This window comes from Podarcis bocagei (assembly GCF_964188305.1).
Source record: "Podarcis bocagei genome assembly, chromosome: Z".
In the NCBI taxonomy this organism is placed as follows: Eukaryota; Metazoa; Chordata; class Lepidosauria; order Squamata; family Lacertidae; genus Podarcis; species Podarcis bocagei.
In genome coordinates, this window is record NC_138140.1 from 9,867,794 (window position 1) to 9,890,400 (window position 22,607).

The 22,607-nt window shown below is 47.3% G+C and overlaps 1 protein-coding gene across 3 annotated transcripts in view; it reads right to left on the reverse strand.

The window, feature by feature from the left end:
- EHMT1 (euchromatic histone lysine methyltransferase 1) overlaps positions 1–13,744 on the reverse strand; it is a 155,839-nt gene extending 142,095 nt beyond the window's left edge. The window contains exons 1-2 of one of the 3 annotated variants that reach the window (XM_081179654.1): positions 13,687–13,744; positions 11,593–11,708 (exon numbers count right to left, since the gene is read on the reverse strand). The gene's annotated coding sequence lies outside the window, so the exon portion shown is untranslated. Of the gene's footprint in view, positions 1–11,589; positions 11,709–13,686 lie in introns of all 3 variants that reach the window. The other 2 variants (XM_081179651.1, XM_081179652.1) reach the window with 2 other exon arrangements.
- Between the last annotated feature and the right edge of the window lie 8,863 nt (positions 13,745–22,607).

Here is a 22,607-nt window from a genome sequence, read left to right on the forward strand (position 1 = left end):
TGTCCTGCACAGCACAATCTTATGCAAAAGTATTCAGATACAAGTCCCCATGCATTCTATGGGGCTTCCTTCCTACCATAGCCTAAAATCCTAAATCCACATAAATGGGTCCAAGCCCCATTTAAGTCAAAAGGACTTACTTCTAAGTAGACACGGTTAGGTTTGCACTGTTGAAATGATTAAGACTGCAGCTGTGGTCTGACACTGCATTGCCTGCTACTTCCAGAGTGTTAGCATGGCCGTCCTATAAAATAGGATTAGATTGGCCTAGAAACAGAGACAAATACATTGCGAAAGTCACCCAAGAGAATACTGCACTGATCTTTTAATGCAGGGGTCAGCAAACCTTTTCAGCAGGGGGGCCGGTCCACTGTCCCTCAGACCTTGTGGGGGGCCAGACTATATTGGGGGGGGTGAACGAATTCCTATGCCCCACAAATAACCCAGAGATGCATTTTAAATAAAAGGACACAATATACTCATGTAAAAACATGCTGATTCCCGGGCCGTCCGCAGGCTGGATTGAGAAGGCGATTGGGCCGGATCCGTCCCCCGGGCCTTAGTTTGCCTACCCATGTTTTAATGGCTTTCTGCTTTAAATAAAAAAGCATTTCTGAAGCTCTCCACATCAAAAGCAAACGGAGGGAGATATGCACAGTGTATGTCAATCTGTCTCTCCATCCATTTCCACCCCCCATGTCTTTTGAACAGTTGTTTACTGCAGCCAACTGCAGAGAAACACAGTGGCTTAACTTGCCAACTCCCTCTGAAGGATTAGTCTTCTAGTGCAGTGTTTCCCAACCGGTGTTCCGCGGCACACTAGTGTGCCGTGAGACATCGGCTGGTGTGCCGTGGGAGGAAGGCGGGCGAGTCGGGCGGTGAGAGGCGGCGGCGGCGGCGAGGATCCGCGTCGAGCCGGGGGCGGCTCCGCGGTGGTGGTGCCGAGCGGCGGGGCAGCGCGCGCAAAAGGGAGGATCGCGAGACAGCGGAGGAGGAGGAGGCCGGCATGTCCGGGCAGCAGCAGCAGCAACAACAGCAGCAGCAACTCCCGCCGCCGCCCCCTCCTCCGCCCGCTATCGCCGCCACCACCACAACAGCCGCCGCCGCCTCAGCTGCCCTCGCTCTGCTGCCTCCTCCCACCCCGGCAAGGGGGAGGGAAAAAACTTTCGCTTTTGTGCGTCCCTCCCGGCGTGACGCTGCGCGCTGACGTCACGGGGCGGGGCTTTAATGGTGGTGTGCCGCGAGATTTTTTTCCGGCTCACAGGTGTGCCGTTGCCCAAAAACGTTTGGGAAACACTGTTCTAGTGAGCATGCTCCCGCAAGATTTCTTTCTCTTTCTCTCTCCTTTCAGACATGGCATCCATTTCATGAAATGAGAACCGCAGCAGTGGACATTAAGAAATGCCATTTCAAGAATAGAGTTCACACAAGTATCAGCCCATAAACAATTCCAAAGTTCACCTTGATGTTCCTTAGCACCATGTGCTATTTACTTCCCAAGCACTGAAAAAACAATCTTCAGCCTCAGGTGTGCTTTCCATCTCATGAAAGCTATATGTCTTTCGATATAATTCTGTATTTTCTCTCTCTCTCTAGGAGACTGGCGATTATTTTGTCTGCCCTTGACTTTTTCACTAAACACAGAAAGGTGAGGTTTTTGTTGTTTTGGGGGAATTTTTAAAAAACTGATGAACATAGGAAGCTATTTGAAACTGGTCACACCAATCAAGCTCTACAGGGTTTCAGGCAGGGAGACTTTCAAAGCCCTACCTGGAGGCACCGGGAATTGAACCTGGAACCTTCTGCATGCAAAGCAAATACTCTGCCACTGAGCTATAGGCCTTCTACAAATCTTTTGAGCACTTCATTTGGATATAATTTTATTGTATGATAGAAAAACTTAGACCCATTTCCTGGGTCATTCCAAAGGTTTCTCCCTGCCCTTGATGGGCTGATGATGATGATGAGTTTGGATTTGATATCCCGCTTTATCACTACCCTAAGGAGTCTCAAAGCGGCTAACATTCTCCTTTCCCTTCCTCCCCCTCAACAAACACTCTGTGAGGTGAGTGGGGCTGAGAGACTTCAGAGAAGTGTGACTAGCCCAAGATCACCCAGCAGCTGCATGTGGAGGAGTGGGGAATCAAACCCGGTTCACTAGATTATGAGTCTACCGCTCTTAACCACTACACCACGCTGCTCCCTTTGACGCCTATTTCTGGACCTCGTTATGAGCCCAGTATGACACACTGCAAACTCTGGGGAAAGGAACTGGGTTTTTTTCCCCTCCCAGTCCCTGAGCCAATGGGATTTTTCCTTCTCTATTCTTTTATTCTAATCTATATTGGTTTCTCTTTGCTCTTTAAAAGATAACTGCAGAATTGATGATCTTTTAAAAAGATCCGTATATATTAAATTAAAGATCTCTAAAAACCTAATTCATCAATGTTTTGGGAGTAAAGGTGATGAAGTCTGGAAGACATTTATATGTTGGATTCAATAGCTTCCTTAATTTCAACGGGCCTATACTGAGTAGCGCTAACATTGCATATAACCCACAATATTTTACCTTATTCCAATTTGTGTGGAGAGTAACATAATAGGCAGTGCTAAAGGTAAAGGTAAAGGTACCCCTGCCCGAACGGGCCAGTCTTGACAGACTCTGGGGTTTGTGCGCCCATCTCACTCTATTGGCCGTGGGCCAGCGCTGTCCGGAGACACTTCCGGGTCACGTGGCCAGCGTGACAAAGCTGCATCTGGCGAGCCAGCGCAGCACACGGAACGCCGTTTACCTTCCCGCTGGTAAGCGGTACCTATTTATCTACTTGCACCCAGGGGTGCTTTCGAACTGCTAGGTTGGCAGGCGCTGGGACCGAGCAGCGTGAGCGCACCCCGCCGCGGGGATTCAAACCGCCGACCTTTCGATCGGCAAGCCCTAGGCGCTGAGGCTTTTACCCACAGCGCCACCCACGTCCCTAGAATAGGCAGTGCTACTTTTCTAGAAAATGAGGTGCCAGAACTCACCATGAACACCTCCCTTGTTCTCTTATAATGGCAATAGTGCCCACGTGAGAGGTGCCGGAACTGAGTTAAGGTGAGTTACGCTGAAAAAACAGGGTTAATCACTATACAACACTAGACTTCATCAGATCTGGGTATAGTCAGTACTTGAATTTCCTGTCTTTGTTCAGAGACACAATAAAGTTCTGATTTGGTTTCCCGACAGGTGGGTCCTCCAAGCTTTCCATCACAACACTAAAAACTTTGCCTGCAGAAATCATATAAACTCTTGTGCTGCAGTCCAGTGGTGTCACTTTTGAACAAGAGCCAAGCTTAGTTTCCCATTTATAGTGTGCATTCACCATTTTACATTACCTCAAATGTAATGCCCTGGCCAATAGATCTATGAAATTTATTGATTTCATAGCTCTGTAGCAGAGCTTTCCAAACTTTTCATGTTGGTGACACACGTTTTAGACATGCACCACCTTGTGACACAGTAATTCAGCTTTACTAGCAAACTGGAGGTTAAACTAACCCCTTTTAAAGGTAAAGGTAAAGGTACCCCTGCCCGTACGGGCCAGTCATGACCGACTCTAGGGTTGCGCGCTCATCTCGCTCAAGAGGCCGGGAGCTGGCACCGTCCGAAGACACTTCCGGGTCACGTGGCCAGCGTGACTAAGCTGCATCTGGCGAACCGGCACCAGAGCAGCACACAGAAACGCCGTTTACCTTCCCGCTATAAAGCGGTACCTATTTATCTACTTGCACTTAAGGGTGCTTTCGAACTGCTAGGTGGGCAGGGGCTGGGACCGAATGACGGGAGCTCACCCGCCGCGGGGATTCGAACCGCTGACCTTACGATCAGCAAGTCCTAGGCACTGAGGTTTTACCCACAGCGCCACCCGCGTCCCTAACCCCTTTTAAGCCCCAGGAAAAACACAGGAAGCGCTTGCATGACACACGTACACACTGTAGCTGACACACTAAACGTGTCGTGACACAGAGTTTGGAAATTTCTGCTCTATAGCCTAGATAGATGGGAAACGGGGGGAGGTTGCAGCACTCATCAGAAATGTCATGCCAAGGGCCCCAAGAGATCCGACTCCACCCCTGATTGTAACCTGTCAGAAGTCAGGACATCAATAATAAGATGAGCTGGCCCATTAATCCCCATCTAGGAACAAGCTTCCCTCCTTGAAAGTTGGAAATTGGTTCCTATGGATTTCCTTTTTCAAAGACACTGGCCTAAATGAGCAGTCGATAATATGTGATTGTGTGACAATGGCCATCACCACTTGCAGGCCTAGACACAGAGGAAATGAATTAGAACATTAAAACCCACGTTCATCTTATACAGTGGTGCCTCGCAAGACGAAAAGAATCCGTTCTGTGATTCTCTTCGTCTAGCGGTTTTTTCGTCTTGCAAAGCAAGCCCATTGACGGATTAGCGCTATTAGCGCTATTAGCGGCTTTTAGCGGCTTATCGGATCAGCTGATAAATGGCTTAGCGGCTTAGAAAAAGGGGGGAGGAAAAAAACCCGCAGGAACTCGCAAGACATTTTCGTCTTGCGAAGCAAGCCCATAGGAGATTCGTTTTGCGAAGCGCCTCCAAAACGGAAAACTCTTTCGTCTAGTGAGTTTTCCGTCTTGCGAGGCATTCGTCTTGCGGGGCACCACTGTAATGCCAATGCAAGCAAATTCTCCCCCAACCACCTTAAAAGTAGGGCTAGAAATCACTGGTGGTGTTTTTGTTTAATAAAGATTAGCAACACTAATAGTTGCCACTTCGTAACTGCAATACTTTTCATGGAAAGCAGACAGGTAAAAGAAGAAAACTTTTGTTTGCCCAAGTATCTTTGCATAAAGTAATCTTAAGAAATAAACTGAATAAATTACAACAATAACAGTAATTGCCTTGACAGGTTTAGGGGGACAAATGGATATTTTTAAATAGTCACCATTAATTCCCAATCACTATGACCCACTTGATTTTGCATTGGGAATTTCAGACCCACATCCCAGTGATACACTGCACATTAAACACCAGCACTATCCAACTTAATAAACATTTCCTGTGCAACGCAAACCCATGCATCTTCACTCAGGAAGACATCCCACTGTGTTTCAGCGAGGCTTACTTTCAGGCAGCTGTGCGCAGAACTTGAACCACTGAACTCACCTTTCTGGTTTTCCAATGGCACTGCAAGAACAGAAACAGCTTAGCACCTTTTCCCTTTCCAAATAATAAATCTGAAGGGATAACAAAGAAAGGTGATGGAGACACATACAGTGGTTTAAGAGTGTAGGAGAAGTTAGGTCTCTTATACAACCACAGAAATGGAAACTGGGGAGGGACCAATTCCACCCATGTGATGGCCAGGCTTACAGTCCCTGGCAGATGGCCACCCAACATCTGCTTAAAAAGGTAAAGGGACCCCTGACCATTAGGTCCAGTCGCAGATGACTCTGGGGTTGCGGCGCCCATCTCGCTTTACTGACGGAGGGAGCCCGCGTACAGCTCCCAGGTCATGTGGCAAGCATGACTAAGCCGCTTCTGGCGAACCAGAGCAGCGCACAGAAATGCCGTTTACCTTCCCGCCAGAGCGGTACCGATTTATCTACTTGCACTTTGATGTGCTTCCGAACTGCTAGGTTGGCAGGAGCAGGGACCGAGCAACGGGAGCTCACCCCGTCACAGGGATTCGAACCGCTGGCCTTCTGATCGGCAAGTCCTAGGCTCTGTGGTTTAACCCACAGTGCCACCCGCATCCCCAACATCTGCTTACAAACCTCCAATTAAGGAGAATCCACCATCTTCCAAGGTAGTGTGTACCACTTTCAAGCAGCTCTTACCAGGGGTTATATTTGTTTCAAATGCATGGTGTGGACATGCCACTACAACATTTTGAGGGCTCAATGTAGGCAACCTTTAGAGGTTTTACACCCTCACGTATCACTAACCCCTTTTATCAGCTTTTGGGTGCATATGAAGGCTGCCACTTTTGTAGGTGAAGCAGAGAGAGGTAGAGGGAAAAGTAAAGTATGTTTGGTCACCCTGCTGCTACACTATCTCTTAACCCACACCCAAAACAGTCTTTACCAGCATGGCTTCCCACAAAGAATCCCAGAAACTGTAGCTCGTTAAGACTGCTGGGAACTGTAGCTCTGCGAATTGTCTTCTAATGCCTCTCAGAACCCTTAAACTGCAGTTCCCAGGATTCTTTAGGGAAAGCCATAAAAGTGATATTAACAGTGCTCCAAATGTATGCTGTGAATGTGACCAAAGTCTGGTCTTGGGAGGAGGAGGTCCATTTTTGAATCAGGGCCCATTTTCAAGGGAAGCAGCAGGTCATCCAGTGGGGTGTCCAAAGCTGCTTCCTCGTGCATAAAGCATGGCCCTTGTGGTCTCTTCCAACTCTATGATTCTATGATTCTATGAAATGGCTCAGGTATTCTTTATGAAGTCAAAATGTGAGAAAGCAATAAATTACCTCACAGCAGGCCAGGCTCAAGTTAAAAGACTGGGAAGGAATAAAAAGCAAGGAGTTCAAGCATTTCCCCATCAGAGCTCACCAGTCAAGTTAAAAGGAGGGGGATGTAGGAAAGTGGAAATCCCCCTCACAATCAGCCACAGTTCAGGTAAGTGGTAGCGAAATTACTGGGTGTGTTTTTTAGAGCCAGCAAGCTTGATTATTGTTCAGGGCAACCCTGTGTTTTAACTCAGAAGTAAATCCAATTGGCCACATCCACACTGTCACAAACCTTTTCACAGCCATGGCTCCCTGCACAGAATCCTGGGAAGTGTGGCTTGTTAAGCATGCTGAGAGCTGTTGGGAAACCCACTATTCCCCTCACAGAGCTATCGTTCCCAGAGGACTGATGTTTAAAACTCATAAACACACTGTGCATCTTGACTGTGGGGGACCATTTGCTCCTTTGCCTCAGGCAGCAACATTTATTGTACCTATGAGTCCAGTCAACTATGGCCAATGGCCATGCTGACTAGCCTGATGGGAGCTGGAAGGCAACAGCTTCCACATCCCAAGCTATATAATAAAAGGTACATTGTTCCTCTGATGGTCCAGCAAGAGATCACAGCAAAAGATCTGAGAACTACAACTGGAGAAAATAACCTGTATTGAGCCTTGATTTGCAAATGCCAGTTAAAATACAGCCTGCAGTATCTGGACTAGAGGCAAATGCAATCCACCTCCAAAAAGAACAATTCCAAAATGAGTCAGGAGCTCAGCAGTCATGTTCTCCTGGCCTCCTCCAAATCTGATGGAGATCTCATTTAAGTTGCATCCACTTGGTAAGCCCTGGGATTTCATGCCAATCACTCAAAACAATTGACCCTCCAAACCCCTCTCCTTTCCTGTATGGACAAGCAAGGAATGCATTCCTATGTTTTTGTCCTCTCCTGCATTCGTCTGCAAAGCATAGAATAAGCCACTTACCTGACTATAATCCTAGTCTAGCCACACCACTCCAAATTTCATCCATTTAAGCTGCATGCTGGCTATTCACATCCACAGAAAAAGACAGGTCTTTTTCTGCTGCTTTTATATTTCAATCCACTTTCTGTCCCCCCCCCCTTAACATAAGTCGTAATTCATTGGCCTGGAGATACACCACTCCACCTGACATAACTGAAAGGGAAAATAAAAGGAATTGGTTCAGCATTGCATGCTCGGGCTTTTGTCCTTGGAAAAACTCAGCTCTTATCTGATCAGCTAGGCTGACCCCCTCCCCAAGCACTGAACTCCATGTGAACTATTCCCCACGCTAAGGAAATATTTCTTCACACAGGGCATAGTTAAGATATGGAATCCACTCTTTCACTAGGTAGCAATGGTGACCTATTTAAATGGCTTTAAATGTTGATTAGACAAATTCGTGGTTGATGATGCTATCAATGGCAATTAGCCACATTCTACCTCCAAAGGCAGTTTGTCTCTAAATCCCAGTTGCTGGGAACCACAAATGGCTGTTGCACTCAGGTCCTGATTGCAGGCTTTCCACAGGTGTATCTAGTTAGCCTCTGTGAAAACAGAATGTAGGACTAGATGAATCTGACCTCATTCAACAGAATCTTATTACATTTTTAATGTGTAAGAAACTTTTGTGCCACAATGGTATATTTGCATTGTGATGTAATATGGAATAAAATTAATAAAAGGAAAAAAAGAAAAAAACTTTTATGCCACAATGAGCTCAGTTATCTCTGAAGAGTTAAAACCTATACCTGACTAACTAGTTGTGAGGAATGGGAACAAAGCTCATTGGTAAAGCACTTTTTTGCATTCAGAAGACAAGAGGTTCAATTCCTGGGATTTCCAGCTTAAAGGATAAGGTGAAAGAACAGGGAAGACCTCTACCTTGAACCCTAGAGAGCCACTGACAGTCAGAGTAGGTAATACCAAGTTTCCCAGTATCTCCCACAGGAATGGATGTCTTTTCTACAATGAGGCCAACTATGACACAAATACGCAAAACCAAAGGCCTGCTGCCACGCGAACCTGAGCAAGCCCCGCCCTATCCAAAAACGAAAGAACAATGGAATGGAGAGGACAGGAAACAAAGTATGCAAGCTGTTTATTTCTTTAGAAGTTGCCCCTCTCAGATGTAGACTATCAGACTATCTGGCTCAGGGATTTTCAACCAGTGTGCTATGGCATCCTGCAGTGCCCTGAATGATGGTCAGGGGTGCCGCGGGCAACACTGGCCTCTGTCCCTCTTTCCTTACCTCGCTGCTCTGATGCCGTCTTGTGTCTCTGCCTCCCAAAGGATTGCACGGCTGTTTCTTGAAGCCCTGGCTACATGCTCCGCAGGCGAGTGGTGCCTCTGGGGCTGGCCAGGGGGTCTGGTTGCCAGGAGCTGAAGCAGTCTTGAATTAAGCAAGCAAGTGGGTGAGGGAGCCTAGCCACGCAGTCCACCAGCCCTTGCTGTTGGGAATGGACAGACAAGTGGGAGGCCAGGCAGGCAAGCGCTGTGTTAGCCTTTCTTGTGCTTGCTATGTGCAAGGCCTGCCTGGGAGCTGAATGTCTGGCGCCAAAGGGGAGGCTTTCTGCCATGCCATGCACGTCCAGCAGTGACTACTGTTGCCTCCCAAGGTGAGTAAGATGGTGGCCTCACATTTACCTTCTGTCAGTATCCATTTGGCCGCTAATGCTGGCTGCATTCTCCTCCCAGGCCTCTGTGAAAAGGCATGAGGAGTCACCTCTCTTTGGGGTGGAGGCTCAGGGACCAGGGGTGGTCATGGTGACTGCCCACAGGACTCCCAAAGAGAGGAGGCTGAGGGAACACTTCACAAAGGAGGGTGTTTGAAAAAGGGTGAGAAGCTGCCAGCTCTGCAGGCAAGGGTTGAAATAATTGGGCTTCTGAATTTTGGAACATGTTTCCCCACAGGGGAGCTGCAGAAAGAATATAGTTGGTCAAGGGAGCTGTGGACTCAAAAAGGTTGAAAACCTCTGATTTAGCTGATTAATCTACTGGCAACCCCTGCCCTTACAGAGCAGGACCCCACTGGATTATTTGGGAAGTAGGAGAAATGAAAAGTGAAAATACCACAACACACTAAAATACTAAAAAGTATTGGCAGTTGTCTGCCATCATGTTTCAAAGGTATCCTCTCTGTTAACTATGTATACTAATAACATGGGGAGCCCTAAACCACTATGGCCCCCCAATTCTGTGCATACTGCACATACCTTTAAATCCGCCACTAATTATCTGTACATTCCTACTTTTATCACTGCAACAGTTGCACAAACTTCAGTGGACATGCTCTATATTGCAAAGTATCAAATACAGTGGAACCTCGGGTTGTGGACATAATCTGTGACAAAGGCACGTCCGCAACCCGCAGCGTTCGCATCCTGAATTGCCGCGTCAGCGCAGGTGTGATTTGGCACTTCTGCACATGCACAAAGCACGATTTAGTGCTTCTGCGCATGTGCAAGCGACGAAACCCAGAAGTAACCCGTTCCGGTACTTCCGGGTTTCCTGCACTCCGCAACCCGAAAACACGTAACCTGAAGCATCCGTAACATGAGGTATGACTGTACTACAACCCTAGCCCCCAGTTCAAGGAGAAGGCAAAGGGAAAGGATTCTTTTGTTCATGTTAAACTTCCTGTCCCTGGTGCTACATTTAGAAGCTGCGCTTTTTAATCTCCACAGATGCTCAGAATTACGGCTATGACAGCTACTGAGACGGCACGCTCCAGGAAGTTGGCAAGCACAGTTTTCTCGAAAGATTTGGCACCCAGATGTAGCATCTTCTCCAGTGTTTCTGAGTGTTCTATAAATGGGTACCAGTATGTTTAGAACACACACACAAAGCCTCCTCGTGGCTGAAAACCCTGTAAAGACCACTGGTAAAAAGATGCATTGTCTTCTTTCACCTTGAGATAAGTTCCTTTTCAGCCAATTTCCTCCACTCCTGCTCAGGAGCCAAGCAACTTTTAACATGTTCTTCCTTAAGCTGCATACACAAGATACATCTAAAGCACATGGCTTCCCCACCCCCCCAAAAAACCCATGCTGGGAGCTACAGCTACAGCTCCCAGCTTTCTTAACCAACCACTATTCCCAATATTCTTTGGGAGAAGACGCATGCTTTAAGTATACAAAGCCGAAGCCTGGCAAGACCTGATCTGCGTGCTGTGCTGCTGTGTGAATTATTCCCAAAAAGGGCACAATGAGAAAGTCAAAGGAACAGCAGCCCCATCTAAAATTGGCAGCGAAACACCCTTCTCTAGTGGTCAGTTTGGCATGTCCTTCTCCTGCTATTTATCAAATTAAATGTATCCAAGGCAGAGGCACTGGATCTTAAAATGAGAATCGTGGGTCCAACGCTCCTAGTAAGCTAGGCCTGGAACTGAAACAGACGATCTTGGGCAAGTTACCGTATTTTTCGTCCTATAGGGCGCACCGGCCCATAGGACGCACCTCGTTTTTTGGGGGGGAAATGAATTAAAAAAATTATTTTCCCCCCCTCCGCCCTGGCTGCTGCCCCAAGCCTTGCGCTCACCTGCCCGAAGCACGGGGCACCCTCCGGAGGGCTCCCCGTGCTTCGGGCGACAGGCTGCCGCCCCAAGCCTCGCACGCTTGGCGGGACCTCCTGCTGGGCGCGCGAGGCTTGCAGACAATCGCCCAAAGCACGGGGAGCCCTCCGGAGAGCTCCCCGTGCTTCGGGCGACAGGCTGCCGCCCCAAGCCTTGCGCACCGGGCGGGACCTTCTGCCAGGCGCGCAAGGCTTGCAGACACTCGCCCAAAGCATGGGGAGCCCTCCGGAGGACACTCGCGGGGGCTGCAGGCTGCTGCCTGCAAGCCTTGTGAGCCCGCGGGAACTCCCACCGGGCTTGCAAGGCTTGTGGGTAGCTTCCTGAAGCCTAGAGAGCGAGAGGGGTCGGTGCGCACCGATGCCTCTCGCTCTCCAGGCTTCAGCGAAAGCGTGCATTCGCCCCATAGGATGCACACACATTTCCCCTTCATTTTTGGAGGGGAAAAAGTGCGTCCTATGGGGCGAAAAATACGGTACTTGAACCTGAGCATGAAACAAGAATATTTATGCAATACTTACTACCTGCACTGTCAGAGGCAGTGTGCTTTTAATACCAGTTACTGGGAAATAGTGCAGGGAAGAGTGACTGCAGCACTCTGGTCCAGCTTGCAGGCTTCTCACAGGAATCTGGTTGGGCACTGTGAGAACACGATTTGTTTATTTTGTTTGCTTGTTTCATAAAATTTATACACCGCTTTACAAAAACACCCTCAAAGCCTTTTTTTAACCTTAATATTTTGAAGTATATATAAAAACTGACTGATTTGGATGGAAACAGAATCAATCTATTTTATGTGATTATGAAAAATTAGAGCAATCAATTAAGTGGCCCTGCTGTGTTTGTTAGTATTCCTGTTGCGGTTAGAAGTTGCTCTTGGTTATTTCTATCAGTAAAGCGACTAATAAATATTAGTAGTGTTAATAACACTTAACTGGAGTGTGTATGGGCTGCACTTAGCTCTCACCTGGGGCTACTAGAAGCTCTCAGCATGCAACAGCAGCCACACCCCAGGAATGGCTGTAACTGGCCAGCTAAACCAGGTGAAAGTAATTAGTAAGTTTCAAATCCTTCCCCTGCATACAAAGACAGGCTCCCATGGATTGAGCAGATGAGAGCAATAGTGGATCCAATGGTTAAGAAGGTGGTTTCTGCACCTGCTGTAGTGTAGAGGGAAATGAGGGGCAGATGGGGCCCCCCAAAGAGTTGGATGATGCCTTGTATGCCCTCTTCCTGCAACTCCTGAATATAAGATGGTGCCAAACATATTGTTCTGCTTTCCTTTGGACAACATCGGTGAGGGCAGCCCACGAACTCCCTACAAACTGACCCCAGGGAAGTCGCTTCTGTGCTGCCTACGAAGTAGTTTGACTTTACCCCAGGAGGTGAAATATTTCAGTGGTGGAAATGGAAATGGTTTTTATCGCTCTGTGTTTATGCTATGAAAACAACAACAACCTTTGAATTAAAGTAAATAAATCTCTGAATTAAAAAATAAATAAATACACAAATACAAGTTCTACCCCATTAAAAAAAAAAGGAGGGGGGCGGAGCAACAGCTTTAAGGGAATCTGATGCAGGTGTAGCCTCAACTCCATTGGCGGAATCGCCACCGTTCCAAGTGCGCTTGTGAAGGACACACCTGTAAAGGACACAATTCTTTATAGCGCGGTGGTTCCCACAACTTCGGAACGCCCTGCCCCATGATACTCAGCGGTCGCTTCCGCTGTGCTATTTTCGGCGCCTGCTGTTAAAAGCGTTCCCGTTTCGGCAACCCCACTCAGGTGCTTAGAAATGGCTGAAGTGACTTTAATGTGCTTTACGAGTCTTAAACTTTTTGTATGTCTTAAAAAGCAAGTTTTTTTAAAAAACCACAAAACACATTTTATTTTTCGTAAGATTTAAATTAAACGTGTTTGTGGTTTTTTTTTTAACTTGCTTTTCCCAACCAACAGTAACGAGGGGGAGGGTTGGCTTCCCCAACCCTTCCCGCCGTCGGCTTGACCCACTGAGAGCCCCGCAGCCTGGACACCTCATAACAGCCCGTGGACCCCGCGCCCTGAATTCAGGCATAAGGCGGCCCTGCGTGCGCTTTACCAAAGGCCACACGCAAACAAGCACACGCTCCGCCCCCTCCCCTTCGGCTGGCCCCGCCCCTCCGGCCAGAACCCGGGCCCGAGGCCTCTCCACGCCGACCCCGGGACTCTGCATAGTCTGCCACCGACGGAGGAACCCCGGAACCTGCATAGCAGCCACACCACCCTCTATTCCACCAAGCGCTCTATGCAGGGCTACGGGGGTAGTCACCCTCTCCCGGGCTGCTTTCTCCCCTTGCCCCCCCCCCGTCTCCCACAATGGAAGCGGCCAGCACGCCGGCTTTCCTTTGGAGGGACTGGACAGAACCATGGGGTGCCGGAGGGTGGGTGCGAGTACAGAACAGCGCGTGTGGAAGCTTCGCTGCCAGGTCGCGCCTGACTTGGGGCGATGCCATGAGCGGCCCTTCTTTCCCCGCACCGCGGTCTGCCCCTCGACACCTCTTCCTCTTCCTCCTCCCAGCTCCCTCCTCCTCTTCCTCCCACAGCACCCCTCCCCAGTGAAGCCCCAAAAGTGTTACCAACCTCGGCATCCGCTGTGGCCGTGGACGAAGCAGCCCTAGAGCGTAACTCCGCCCACTTAGTTTTTTCCCCTTCTCCCTGTTGAACGCTCTAAGGCCCGCGCGCCCCGCCCCCTTCCATTCATTCGCTAGGGAGGCTCCCGCTGCGCCTGCGCCGCCTTGCATGGCATGTCAGCGCCCATTGCGCCTCCCTGGCTGGCATGGCGGCGCCCATTAAAACTCCGTTTGTCCGTACAGTACCGCGCCGGGCCAGGAATACCCACAGATCCGGGAGAAAGGGAAATTCTTGAAGGGGAGGGGAGGAGAGATGAAATACTACAAAATTAGGTTACGTGCTTTCTTGCACAGCGTGGGGCGCATTTTTGTAAATAAAATTTTTAAAATGCATTTTATTTTTTTAAAAAACGCATTTTTAAAAATAAAAGTTGCATTTTTTGTTCTGCTTTCCCAAATCGATCTCACCTATACACAGCTGTCACTTTTTCCCTTTTCTTGCGAGGAATCCTATTCGGAATAAGGGAATTTCCCTTTAAAAAAAGGAAAACGTTGACAGCTATGCACCTATGGGAAATAGGTTTTTTTATTTAAAAAAAAAAGTTTATATAAAAGCATTTGGGTGTTATTTTTGTTGTACAGGTATGTGGAGTGTGGTTGTACACAATTCTGGTATTCTCCGGGGGGGGGCGGGGGGAGGCCCTTCCTTCCCCATGCCTGGAAGTAAGAAATTAAAGCAAGAAGGGCATTTGGCTTGATCCAACAGGGTTCTTCTTATGTTATTGGATACTATAAAGTGGAGCCAGCGTACTCTCTAACTTTGGATACTTGTGCAGGCAAAATAGTACTGTTATGAGTTGCTGGGTCCAATACACCCTATACAGTCATACCTCGGGTTGAATGTGCTTCAGGTTGAGCACTTTTGGGTTGCGCTCCGCGGCAACCCGGAAGTAAGAGAGCGTGTTACTTCTGGGTTTCGCTGCTGACGCATGCACAGGCGCTCAAAATGACGTCACGCGCATGTGCGGAAGCAGCAGAACGCAACCCACGCAGACGCGCTGTCTCATCTTACCTTCCATTCAGGATGCGAACGGGGCTCCAGCACAGATCCTGTTCATATCCCGAGGTACCACTGTATTCCGAATCAAGCTAGTGTTAGAATTTAATTAAGGCTTGTGTGTTCAAACTGCATGTCAGAAACCCACGTTGGTATCTAATCAAGACCCATGTGTTTTAAGCATTGTGTCAGACACCTCTTTAATCCCAGGGAATAAACAAGTGTGAAAAGCTAATTAAGTCTGGCTAATTTGCTTTTTAGGTGATAGCCTGGGGATGAGCCATTAAAACAACGCAAAGGAAATATGAAGCAGTGGGCTAGAGAGAGAGAGAGAGAGAGAGTCAGAGAGCAATATTTGAGAGCAGTGGTTGGCATCTGTTAAAGTCCAAGGCTGCTGTGGCTATTGGAGAAGCCAGAACCTCTTGGGGTGTTAATGCTGTTGAACCCCTCCATCACAGGCTCATGTTGTATATATGTGCAAATAAACCTGGTACCCCTTCCATTTCGCACTGCTCAGAGGTTGGGGTTGTGCGTAAGTACCACCCGCTCACAAGTGAGTATGGAAACGCTGCACGGAATCCCAGTGTTTGTAGAACTACAAAAAGGCCTCTGACCATCATCATAGATAATAAGGAGTTAGATGAACCAATCTGTGTACGGTGGCTTCCCTTGTTGCTGTATTTTAAGTGAATGACCAAGATCAGTGGTAGAACATATGCTTCGTGTGCAGAAGGTCCTGGGTTCAATCCGTGGCTTTCCATATAGAGTTGAGAAGAACTCATGTGAGAATTAAGTCTCACTGTATTCAATAGGACATGCTTCTGAGTAAATATGTTTAATTTTTTATAATAATTTTTGTCCCACCTAAATCCGTCAACAGCAGTTCAGTGCAAGACATGATCGTAATAAATACACTTAAAACAATATCAAATTTTTCAAATGCTAAAATACGGCTGAATAATCTGCCCATGCGTTAAAATCAGGGGGCTTCCCTCCACTAAATGAAGTACAGTGGTACCTCTGGTTGCAAACAGGATACATTCCAGAGGGCCATTCGCAACATGAAAAAAGCACAACCCTCAGCGGCGCATCTGCGCACATGCGGGTTGCAATTTGTCGTTTCTGCGCATGTGCGTGACGTCATTTTGCGTTTCTGTGCATGCGCGAGCGGCAAAACCCAGAAGTAACCCTTTTCAGTACTTCCGTGTTGCCGCGGGACTAACCTGAAAGAACGTACAGTCATACCTCGGGTTGAGTGTGCTTTGGGATGAGCGTGTTCGAGTTGCGCTCCACGGCAACCCGGAAGTAACAGAGCATGTTACCTCCGGGTTTCGCCGCTTGCACATACGCAGACGCTCAAAATGACATCACACGCATGTGCAGAAGTGACAAAAGCGATGCTCACGTGCGCAGACGTGCCATCACTGGTTACGTTTGCTTCTAGATGCGAACAGGGCTCCAGAACGGATCCCATTCGCATCTAGAGGTACCACTGTAACATGAAGCGGACGTAACATGAGGTATGACTATAAATGGTGGGGGGGGGGGTCTCCAGAAGAGACTTTTCCGTGGCAGCTCCACACATGTAGAATGAATTCCTCACTGAAGCACATCTTATCCCAACCTCTTACCCTTTTAATTGTAAAAATCCCACCTTTTTTGTTAGGCTTTTAGGGACTGGTGGGTTAAGTCATTTATATGATGTCAGTTATGTAATTTATGAGAATTACTTAAATGATTACAATTTAAATTTATATACCTCTCTTCAACTGAATATCACAGAGCAGTTTACAGTACAAAAACACAGAAATACATAGTATAGTAACAAACAAAACAGTAAAAAAAGACAACGTGATTTAAAGGCCATAGATTATTTAATCATATTTATTATGTTTTCATAATACCTTACTTTTTACCATTTAAAAAAACAGTGGCAGTTATTTGGTGAAGGGAAGTATGGAAATCTCTTAATAACAAAATACAAGGAAAACCCACCAGAAGGCCATAAGACTGTGCTGTAAAATCCTAGAAGGGGGGGGGGTGTTTATTAAAACATCGTGTGTTTTTCTAACACTTCCTGGGTTAATAAAAGATTTCTGGAACAGCTGCTAATTTGGCCAGAATTGAGTCCTAAGCTTGTAAATGCCCAGCAGAAAATCTGCGGCCAAAACAAATTTAACCCTATAAAAGGGTTTTGCCTTCTCCATCCTACTCTTGCAAATGTTGAAATGTGGTTTATGTTCTGCAGCACCCTCAAACCTCTCTTGTTCAGAAGTGTTTTGATTTAATTGCAAAATTTAAAAAAAATAAATTAAAAATGACGTTCCATCCTGCAGCTCCTTTGGGGAGAACAATAAACACCAGCCATTCAAATAGGGCAGCAATTAATCCTCTTAACAGCCTTAACCGAGACAAAGAGGGTGGTTCTCATTCTCCATTTAGTGGACTGCTATCAGAAGCATCCAGCCTTGATTGATGCCTTTGCCAATCAAGAGAAGATGTGCTTAGGTGAGAAGGATAGCAGCAGGACTCACACAGGAGAAAGGAATATTCATAATCAGACCTATTAATCAGCAACCAGTGGGTGAGCTCATCACTTTCGGATGTTTAACCCCCAAAACATGCAGACCAAGGACCTGAATTTCCGGAATCCCACTGTGGGCTTCTTTGTACGGACAATGTTTTCCTTACGTAGATCGATGGTGCAGGCTGGTAATTTTAAGACAGGCCTTCAACAACCCTGGTGTCCTCTAGATAATTATTTATTCATGTATATTTGTATTGCACGTTTCCTCCAAGGAATGCCAGGTGGTGCACACCATTCTCCCCCACTCCCTGTTTTATCCTCATAACAACCCTGCGAGGTAGGTTAGGCTGAGATACACCCAGTGAGATTCATGGCTGCATGCAGAATAGAACATCAACCTCCTAGTTCTTAGTCCAGCACTCTAACTACACCACCATCACCAGATCCTTATTTTATTTCACAGAATCATAGTGTAGGAAGGGACCCCTGAGGGTCATCTAGTCCAGTCCCCCTCACGATGAAGCTAGAATGGCTAATGGTCAGGGATGGTGGAAGATGCCGTCTGGCAATATCTGGAGGGTGTTAGGTTGACAAAGCTTGTTTTAGAATCTGTAAAAGGGTCTTTAACACACACACACAGACACAGGTAGGCTATATTACAGTACTTCAGTAACTTCCAAAAGCCAGTCCAGTTGTGCTTGAGGACCCTCCAGCTTATTGTGTGGAATTGAACCCCCAGATTTGAACCCCCCACCCCAAATCCTGCCCTGATGGCAGCACTACAGGTAACTCACATCCTACGCTTATTTTACTTATGTGATTACATCTTCATGGGGTGGAGTTAAAAATAAATGGAGAGCAGGGGATACCCACTGTCCCATTTATTCCCACATATACCTGCACAAAGCTATGATTGCACAAGGTTGCCCGGCTTTGGAATGCCGGTGCCAGGGCTCTGGCAGCATCCTAGAGCCCTAGCACAGCCCTCCCAAAAGCCAGACAAAATGGTGGAACTTTTGTAGTCTTTTATAAAATGGCTCCTTGTGGGAGGACATTTGGCGCCCCCAAATGGATATTCTCAATTTTGCACCACCTCAGCTCCGTGGAATTGCCGCCATCGCCCTAAATCCCGCACTGCGGCTAAGTAATAAGGTGCCTGGCTCAGCGAAGGAAGCTCCAGGGCTCTGGGTCCTAGAGCCCTTCACCCTTCTCAAAGCTGGGCAAGCACTTAGCAGGCTTTGGGGAGGAGGTGGGAGGGCTCTGGCATGCCAAAGTCAGGTAAGCAGCCCTCCCCCTCTTCAGGTGGTTCTGGTTCGTCAGTGCCATATAGGCAGAAGCCTATGAGCTCCATGCCTCTTAGGGACCCCACAACAATGAATCAAAACAATATTGATTTGATCTTGAAAGAATTTTATAATCAAGCTTTCTTAGATCAATGCTATCCCTCTAGAGCACATGATTTCAAGTGCCTAGGGGCCTCCACAGGGTTTAATCCAGCACTGTCTTTTGCATATGGTATCCTCCTCCACATTCAGTTGTGTGGTGCCTCAGATACTGCACACCCACCCCTCCGCATCCTGCCCTGACATAAATATACTTGCAGCAAAATAAATAGTGGAGCCATAGTTCATAAGTGATGGTGCACACAATCCAACCCCACCACCTGCTTCTGTCCTTGTAGCACTAGCTAGGAGATGGGTGGTAAGGTAGAGGCAAAGGGATATGCACAAGAAAAACCCACCATTGATGCTGGTTTTGCTGCGTTTGCAGCACCGAAGTGACCTCTCCAGGGTCAGGACCTAAGGTGGAAAAACTACCCTGAGATGAAGCATGACATGCCCCCACCAGAGGTACTACCCTTCCCCCATCACTTCATCTGCCCCAGCTGCAACAAAACATGTCTCTCCTGTATTGGTCTCTACAGCCGCAGCAGGCGTTGTAACCTGCCAACAGTGTGACTCCACCCCCAAAGGCACACTCCTCCATTGTCTCCTTAGGCAGACAGATGCCAACAACAATGTTGGTTTTATTGACAGGCACCAAGGATGAGGCTTTTACAGGCAAGGCCTCAGCTTCGTGGAACTCCCTCCCCTCTGAGCCTATTTGACCTACTCTGTTTTAACCTTTCTTTCACATACTCTGCTATCAATTGTTGATATTGTCCTGGTGTTTCTGCAATAAAAACAGAGACTTTGCATGCAGGGGTGAGACCCTGGAGAGGCACTGCCAGTCAATCAGTAGTGGCTGGTGCCCATTGGACTGGGTAGGGCAGAAGGCAGGGATGCCATCAGTAGGTGGCGCCAGAGTCAAAAGTAGGCAGAGTCACAGCCAATGACAGGTGGATGAAACTAATCATAGTTTTTTTCCTAGCCCTCCACCCACCCACAATTCCCAGCCACTGGTATTCAGAGGAATAATGCCTCTGACAGTGGAGATTGAAGATAGCCATCATGGCTAGTACCATACCAGTGGCCTCAGCCAGCCTCTGGCATGCCTGCAGGACTGCAGCCTTCATGTGTTTTATTTATTTATTTATTTGCAAGAAAAAATATGTACCAGCGTTTAAGAAAAGAACAACAACCAGCAGGTGGAATCTGTGGAAGGGGTCCTTCTGTTCTGCAGTTTCTAGCCTGCAGCTCCTCAGCAAAATTATTGGTGCTTTACTGGCCAAAACAGGGACGCGGGTGGCGCTGTGGGTTAAACCACAGAGCCTAGGACTGGCCGATCAGAAGGTCAGTGGTACGAACCCCCACAACAGGGTGAGCTCCCGTTGCTCAGTCCCTGCTCCTGCCAACCTAGCAGTTCGAAAGCACCTCAAAGTGCAAGTAGATAAATAGGTACTGCTCCAGCGGGAGGGTAAACGGCGTTTCTGTGCGCTGATCTGGTTCGCCAGAAGCGTCTTAGTCAAGCTGGCCACATGACCCGGAAGCTGTACGTCGGCTCCCTTGGCCTATAGAGCGAGATGAGTGCCACAACCTCAGAGTCGGTCATGATAAGACCTAATGGTCAGGGGTCCCTTTACCTTTACTAGCCAAAACTACCAGAAGGGGCAGCTCAGTTCTAAGTTAAATATTTGCTGGGATATCAAATCCCATGGGGTTGTTGATAGTGACCAGATATCTATTACGTATTGGCAGGGAGAGAAAGAAGGTAGTTTACCACTTGAAGCTGGAAGAGTGATTTCCAGGGACAACTGAGGTTATTTGTTATTTTATATATAACTGAGCTTTGGCTGTTACTATAGCTTCACACACATTTAAAGGACATCCCCACTCCTCACAAGAAACAATCCTAGAAACTACCGGCAGTTTGCTAAGGCTGCTGGGAATTGTAGCGCTGTGAACTACAGTTCCCAGGCTTCTTGGGGAATGGAATGTGCTTTAAATGTGTGGTATGCAGCCGCCACTGCCCCTTTTTAACAAAATACATTTTATTGTATTTCTCCTGCATTTAAGATTTCATTGGTTTATTTGTTGTCTTATTTTTGGTCCAACAGCCAAAATAAACAAATGGTGATGGTGACAATAAAGGGGAGGGGAGAGGAATATAATGATATTGAGCAGCATAAAATCAGGCATGAAATGTCATTCGTCAGGATTGTGTTAGCCAAAGTGGAGTTTGATTTTAGGTGGTGTGCACAAGGAAGAATAAAGAAAAGATAATAAATAAATAAATTAGATCGATAGATGTTTGCATCAGCCACTGGCACTTTCCAATTTGAGTTTAAAATACTAATATGTAAAGCCTATTGAACAGGTAAAATTACCAAACTAAATCAAAACATGAAACGTTAAAAAATTGTATGTAAAATAGGGACGCAGCAACATTGCTAAGCAGATAGAATTGCCAAACTTTACTATGATGTTAAAATTATACAACCGAAAGAAGCCACTGGTGCAGCCATGGTCACCCATTGCCCATTATACCTCTGCATCGCAGGCACTGTGGCCTCTGTGGCTGACCGCCTTGGGTTTATCCAACAGGGGATGCCTAAGAGGTTGTTCGGGGAACAAACACTGCACACCCCAGAGGTGGGGGAGGAGGGTGTTGAGAGCCCGCCTTAGATCTCTTGGCAAAACCATGAGTCCCCCACAAAAGGCACCAGGCTGCAGACCTTGGCTCTTAGCTGAAGTAGGCCATCCAGCCTAGCCCAACCCTTTGCAGGCAAGCAGGAGGAAAAAAACCAATACGCTGCTGCCATCCAATGGTGGCTTTGCAGAATGGCCCATCCCAAAGCCGCTGCCAAAATAAGAGTCTTTCCCGACTGCAAAATCCATTGGTAAGAGATATATGCTTCCACCAAGCTGCCCAGCTCCCACCCACCAGGACGCTTGACTTAGGGTGCAGTGGGCAATATACAAGGATACCCTGGATTGACCGCATCATCTTGGGGGGGTGGCTGTAGGATGTCCTGTTTATTGTATTCCTGATTTGTTTGCAGGGAGATAAGATGACATGGGCTGGTAGCTCTTGGTAGAGCCAATTGCTAGTCCTGCTCAGGGTAGACCCACTGAAAATAATGGGTGCATCTAATTTAGATCCTTTAGCTTCAAAGGGGCTACTCGGAGTATAACTTAGTAGGCTACAACCCTCTGAATTGTTTGCAGGGAGTTTAGAGGACCTTTGCATCATTTCCCCACCTGTTTCCTCATCAGAAAAAGTCTGATCTTCGGAGGAAGCAGGTGTGCTGTACAAGAGCTCCCAATTTAACTGTAATTGCACATCCTGAATTTGCTGGTACATGACTGAGCCCAAAGATATTGACATGCTTGGTTTCCAGGTCACGGGAACTGATTTCCTAGATGAGAATGAAGATCCATTCCAGCTTAGTGTTCAGTTTCCAGCAGTGCATAGCTACATATGATCCTAGAACACTGGTCTTCAGCTGCTCAATTCGGTTTTAATAGATTCAAGGATATGACCGCAGTTCAGTGGTACTGTAGTTTGCATGCAGAAGGTGTGGGGTTTGCAGCCAAAATCACAAGTGCATGTTTTGCTAGACAAGCACAGAGTTCTTCAACTTCCTAAAGAGGATGCTCTGTGTATGGTCACTTTCTTTGCCTCCTCTAGGTGGGAGTCCTGTAACAAAGGAGGCAACCTTTTATATTTTCTTCTGCACCTGATGGGTCTCTCCGCCATGTCTCCAAGCTCCTGCTTTCAGCCACGTTAGCTAAAACTACCAACTTTTTTTGTACTTTTAAATATGTTAATTTAACTTAAAGGAGATACATGATGTAGAGTTTTACACATGTTGTGGAGAGATAGGGTGATGGTGTTTTCTTTCTGTAAGAACTCAAGAACCCAAGGCCATCTGATGAAGCTGAATGATGGGTGATTCAGGACAGAC